Genomic DNA, 6,865 nt, shown 5'->3' with positions numbered 1-6,865 from the left:
GGGCAGCTTCAAGTTCAGGGAGATTCATTTTCTGCTTTCCGCAGTGGGCTCCGTCTCCCCACTTTCTCATTTGATTAAATGGATTAATGACCAATTTGGATGGAGGGTTTGAAGATGGATGATATATGCAACTTGTAGGTTCCGTGTTTGCTGCGGCCGACTTTCGCATGCGCTATGCTAACATTCACTTAACACTCCTTTCTCTTCAAACGGGCAATTTTAGCTGTAAAGTAGGAGAATTAATCTCATCAATCACTTAAACAGTATGCCTACCAGGACCACATAAATGTGGAGGATGATGTCAGCTCTCTGCTGAATAGAGCTTACTCCCATCTGCAGAAACAGGGTAGGAAGGTGAGGATTTTTTTTTTCTTCTCTTGTGCAGGGGTTCACAAATTCAGTCTTGGGGTACCACTATGGCTACAGGCTTTCATTCCAACCAATTTCTCAAATCAGTGGAACACTGTTATGTCTTCTCAATCTAATTGTTTAGCTGGTCTTTTTATTTTCCTGCCTCCTTTTTCACTCAGTAATGTGCTATGATATTTGCATTTAGACAAAATTCTGAAATGGTTTTAGGATACTTGTGAAGGACTTTGTTGTATGGTGAAAACTGAAGCACCTACAGCTCAACATCAATAAAACAAAGTACGTAATTGTAGACTTCAGGAGGGTGAAGCCCACTCTGCTCCAGGTTCTCACTGACGGTGAGGATGTGGAGATGGTGTGGACATACAAGTGCTGTGCATGTGGAGTACCCACACAGAGACTGAATACAAGAAGTTTCCAAGTTGTCTCTGTTTCCTGAGGAGGCTGAGGTTGTTTGGTGTACGCTGGCCACTTTTACTTGTGTTTTTTTACTAGTCTGTAGTTGCCAGTGTGATTTTTTTTCTATGCAGTAGTATGATGCCAACAGACTACACCAACTGATTAAAAAGGCTGGTTCAATCGTGGGAGTCAGGCTGGCCTCTCTGCCGGATATGGTAGAAAAGAGGTCACTTGGGAAGCTGCTTACTGATGTTCATGCTCAGTTTGCCAATGGAGTACATGCTCCCTGCTCTGATGATTGATTAACCAAGGGAGTATGACTGTGGCATTCGTGCTAAATTCACCAAGGGCGAACCTGCCTTATCAAGAAGACATGAGAAAAATGGGTCATGACACCAGAAAGGTTAAGAAATGCTGGTCTAAAGAATACTGCCATTGAACTCTTTAGCAGTGGAAATGCATTCTCTGAAGTGATGACTCGCACATCACTATCTGGTAGCCTGATGGATGAATCTGGGTTTAGCAGATGCCAGGAGAATGCTATCATCCAGACTGCATAGTGCCTACTGTAAAGATTGGTGGAGGAAGGATAATGGTTTGTTGCTGTTTGTCAGGGTTTGGACAGGGCCACTGGGTTCCAGTGAAGGGTAATGTTATTTCTACATTATACAAACACATTTTAGGTAATTGCACTTCCAACGTTGTGGTGACAGTTTGGGGAAGACCCTTTTCTGTTCAAACATGCACAAAGCCAGGTCCATAAAGACATGACTGGAACTTGAGTGGCCTGCACTGAGCCCTGACCTCAACCCTATCGCACCCCTTTGGGATGAATTGGAATGCCAACTGTGAGCCAGGTTTTTTCGTCCAGCATTAGTACTTGACCTCACAAAAGCTCTTTTGGTTGATTGGGTACAAACTCCCACAGACACGCTCCAAAATCTTGTGGAAAGCCTTTGTAGAAGAGTAGAAGCTGTTAGAGCTGCAAAGGTGCAGGGGCACCTCCATATTAATGCCAATGGTTTTGGGACCTACAAGCTTGCCATGGTGTAATGGTCAGGTGTCTACAGACTTTTGGACATATAGAGTAAACAGATATACATTTATAGAATATTGTAGTAAGTACAATGAAATTCAATATGTGACTCCCTAAGTGGTATTTTTTAAAACAACACACAAATAAAAAAGCATAATATCCATGCTCTAAAAAAAATGATGCAATAGTATAATAAAATAACAGTAGTATTTGTAGTCATAATAAAATAAGGGAAAGTACAGTATACAGTTAGGTCCATAAATATTTGGACAGAGACTACTTTTTTCTAATTTTGGTTCTGTACATTACCACAATGAATTTTAAATGAAACAACTCAGATGCAGTTGAAGTGCAGACTTTCAGCTTTAATTCAGTGGGGTGAACAAAACAATTGCATAAAAATGTGAGGCAACTAAAGCATTTTTTTAACACAATCCCTTCATTTCAGGGGCTCAAAAGTAATTGGACAATTGACTCAAAGGCTATTTCATGGGCAGGTGTGGGCAAGTCCGTCATTATGTCATTATCAATTAAGCAGATAAAAGGCCTGGAGTTGATTTGAGGTGTGGTGCTTGCATGTGGAAGATTTTGCTGTGAACAGACAACATGTGGTCAAAGGAGCTCTCCATGCAGTTGAAAGAAGCCATCCTTAAGCTGCAAAAACAGAGAAAACCCATCGGGGAAATTGCTACAATATTATGAGTGTCAAAATCTACAGTTTGGTAGATCCTGAGAAAGAAAGCAAGCACTGGTGAACTCAGCAACGCAAAAGACCTGGACATCCACGGAAGACAACAGGGGTGAATGATCGCAGAATCATTTCCATGGTGAAGAGAAACCACTTCACAACAGCCAACCAAGTGAACAACACTCTCCAGGGGGTAGGCGTATCGATATCCAAGTCTACCATAAAGAGAAGACTGCATGAAAGTAAATACAGCGGGTGCACTGCAAGGTGCAAGCCACTCATAAGCCTCAAGAATAGAAAGGCTAGATTGGACTTTGCTAAAGAACATCTAAAAAAGCCAGCACAATTCTGGAAAAACATTCTTTGGACAGATGAAACCAAGATCAACCTCTACCAGAATGATGGCAAGAAAAAAGTATGGAGAAGGCGTGAAACAGCTCATTATCCAAAGCATATCACATCATCTGTAAAACACGGTGGAGGCAGTGTGATGGCTTGAGCGTGCATGGCTTCCAGTGGCACTGGGACACTAGTGTTTATTGATGATGTGACATAGGACAGAAGCAGCCGAATGAAGTCTGAGGTGTTCAGAGACATACTGTTTGCTCAAATCCAGCTAAATGCAGTCAAATTGATTGGGCGGCGTTTCATGATACAGATGGACAATGAACCAAAATATACAGCCAAAGCAACCCAGGAGTTTATTAAAGCAAAGAAGTGGAAAATTCTTGAATAGCCAAGTCAGTCACCTGATCTTAACCCAATTAAGCATGCATTTCACTTGTTGAAGACTAAACTTCGGACAGAAAGGCCCACAAACAAACAGCAAATGAAAGCCACTGCAGTAAAGACCTGGCAGAGCATTAAAAAGGAGGAAACCCAGCATCTGGTGATGTCCATGAGTTCAAGACTTCAGGCTGTCATTGCCAACAAAGGGTTTTCAATCAAGTATTATAAATGAACATTTTATTTCCAGTTATTTAATTTTTCCAATTACTTTTGAGCCCCTGAAATGAAGGGATTGTGTTCAAAAAATGCTTTAGTTGCCTCACATTTTTATGCAATCGTTTTGTTCACCCCACTGAATTAAAGCTGAAAGTCTGCACTTCAACTGCGTCTGAGTTGTTTCATTTAAAATTCATTGTGGTAATGTACAGAACCAAAATTAGAAAAAAGTTGTCTCTGTCCAAATATTTGTGGACCTATCTGTATATTCATACATACACAGATATAACTATACATTCAAATCAGTCTTTAGTATTATGTGAAAAGGACTATTTGGGAATAAGCTGATTTGATGCCTGGTTCAGAGGTCAATCTAACGATGGCTCCTTTCTAGTCTGGAAGTGCATGCATATATATTTTTGTAGTGCCTTCCAGACAGGAGCAGTGATAAGAATGGTGGCAGGTCGCTGGTGATGTTGATAGCCTTCCACAGGTAGCAGGGGTTATCTTGCTCCTGTAGTGTAAGCAGCTGGGTCACTATGATGGTCTGGGCATTATGGACAAGTTCCCTGCACCTTTGCAGTACTTTCTTATCAACAGAGGAGCAGTTAGCATACCACACAGAAATGTAATATATCAGTACCCTCTTAGTAGAACTGAGGTAAATGATACCAGTAGCTGCTAAGCCAGATTGACTTTCCTGACTATCCTTAGGAAAGTGCAGCAACTCTGCTGTGCCTTTTTAACTAGGGTAGTAATATAAGCTGATTATGAGTAGTCATCTGAAATATAAGTGCCTAGGAATTTAAAGCTGGAACCCCTCTCCACCAGTTCTTCTTTGATGTAACCTAGAGCAAACCTCACACTAGGCTTCCTGAAGTCAATAATGCATTTTTTTGGTCTTTCTCGCACTGAATGCTGGATTATTCTTTGTGCACCATCCTATAAGATTCTGGACGTTCTACCTGTATGCCAACTCTCTCTACATCTGAAATATGGTCTATCACTGTTTTATTGTCCGCAAACTTAATAATGGTGTTTGTAGAGTTGATTGGTACATAGTTATGAGTATAGAGGGTATAAAGGAGTGGGCTCAGCATGCAGCTCTGGGGAACACTACAGAATTATTGTAGAAGGAAGATGGTTTCCCAGCGTAACCACTTGGAGATAGCTAGTTTGATCACATATTGATGCTGGTTCCAAAAATACAAATCAAGAACCAAACAAGCTTTAGAATTTCTATCAGGTTTTCAGATGGCTTAAGAAAACATTATGAAAGTGAAGGTAGCTAATAGAAAAGCACCATACGAAAAGGTTATAAGCCCCTTTTGCGACTTCTTGAGAAGCTCAGTGCAGGTTGAATTAAGAGTCTGAAGAAAAGGCATCAAAGCATCATTAGGCCTGGCCACTTCTTCCGCTGTTTGAAATGACAGGCTAACTAGAGATGTTCTTTCATGAAAAACAATGTAAATTAATGCAGTCATTAAATTACATTTGTGATCTTGTAATAAATTTATTAGCTATAATAAAGTAAAACTGCTCATGTAATATGTTTTTAGTTTAGGTTAATTAAGTAACACTTAAAGCTTCATTTTCTTACAGGGAAAATCATGCTGGCTTATTATTTAACTAATTAAAGTAGGCTAACGTTTGCAATACAGCGGTGATATTAATCCCACTAGATCTCAGTCACTGAATACTGCCACGTTGTAATACCTGGTCTTTTCCTCTGTGTAACTGACTGCAATTTAATAATGAAGAATGCTGCCAGTGACATTCAGCTCAGGTTATTATGGTAATTAAAAAATGGCATTTCTTGGTGGAAATAAATAGCATCTAGATACATGGGTGGGGGGGGCAAGGTAACATGGCAGACAGTACTCAGACTCCTTTGCTTTTTTTACATTTTGTTATGTTGCAGCCTTGTGCAAAAATCATTTAAATTAAAATTTCCCCACATCTCAATACCCAAGAATGACAAAATGAAAACAGGATTTTAGGAAATATTGCAAATGTATTAAATATAAAAAAACTAAAATATTAAAATTCCCTTATCACCAAATGATGATATCTAAGATAAAAAAAGAATTTCCAAAATCATCGGTGAAATAGTCTGAGTTCAAAATATACAAAATAACTGAACAGTACAAGAAGTCTAAGAGATCTGTTTCAGGAGATAAGCCATGTGTATGGTCTACAAAAAGGGCAGTCAATTCAGAAAATAAGATTGAGGCACAAGAGAAAGAACAGAATTATGGCAAAGTGAGGGTCAAAACCAAAAGTCAAAATGTGAGAAAGTTGGAGCCAAAATCGTAAAACAAAAATCAGAATCAAAAGGCAGAGCTTTGTTTCAATAACCACTAATCAAAATGACAACTGAATGAGTCAGTAGGTTTGGTCCAATCTCCGATACAAAATGGCCATCGAGACAACCTTTTGACACCTCGCCAATTAACCTAGTGTCATGACCCTAGAGGCCACACCCACCAGCAACCAGGACCTGCATCATGACAACTGAAACCACAAAATGGTTGCCCAATAGTCAAAACAAAATTGCATCCCAAAAGACATTAAAGGTCAATTTCTAAACAAACGTTCCCATCAACAAAATAACTACAGAATTAAATTCCCGAGGGTATAATAAACTCCACAAGCGAAACCTTACATGATTTTTATAGCCTCAGAAAAGTCTGGAAAAAATTCAGAAAAATTCTTGTTCATAACAGTGGGTGCAAAGCAAGCAAACCGGCTAACTAATGCCAATGCAGAGGTGTTTTATTTAAGCAGTAACCAGAGTGCTATTATTTAAGACACAGCATGGTTCCTCTTCAGCGTGACACAACTTTGAAATCATCATCATTGGTTTAACTGCCTCTTTCAATCTTTACCCAATTTAGGTAGTTGCTCCCATATATTTTTCCTTTGTTCTCCATGATCTTGGGCATCCTTTTCAAATCATCTGACACCAATTTCAGCCAGATCTTCCTTGGCATCCCTCTGGGCCTCATCCCTTCCAACTTCATCTTGGTGCATTTCTTCATCCACTCAACCTTTGCCTTTAACCCCTGATACCCAAGCCCTCTTAGATCATTTCTTGTATTTCCTCCATCTCAAGCCTGTTTCGATAGATAAAAGAAAAAGCATCCAGTAGAAAAGATATAGTTGAAGACTATGAAAGAGCTGAAAACCAGGAAGTTAGATACAAAGTCAAAAATACTAGCACAAGCTGAGACTAAATAAAATTTTCAGGAAAAGGATTTGATTTGAACAAAAAAAAAAAAAACAATTGACAAAAAAGATTTTAGAATCCACCATTTCGGATAGGAAGTGAACTTTGTGATGACCTTTTAAACCTGTCGCATTGTTAATAAAGATTACAACCTCAAAGGACTGTCTCCCTAGCAAAAAATGGAAAGCTTAATAATGAT

The sequence above is a fragment of the Erpetoichthys calabaricus genome, chromosome 8 (genome assembly GCF_900747795.2).
Source record: "Erpetoichthys calabaricus chromosome 8, fErpCal1.3, whole genome shotgun sequence".
In the NCBI taxonomy this organism is placed as follows: Eukaryota; Metazoa; Chordata; class Cladistia; order Polypteriformes; family Polypteridae; genus Erpetoichthys; species Erpetoichthys calabaricus.
This window is presented reverse-complemented; position numbering follows the sequence as displayed.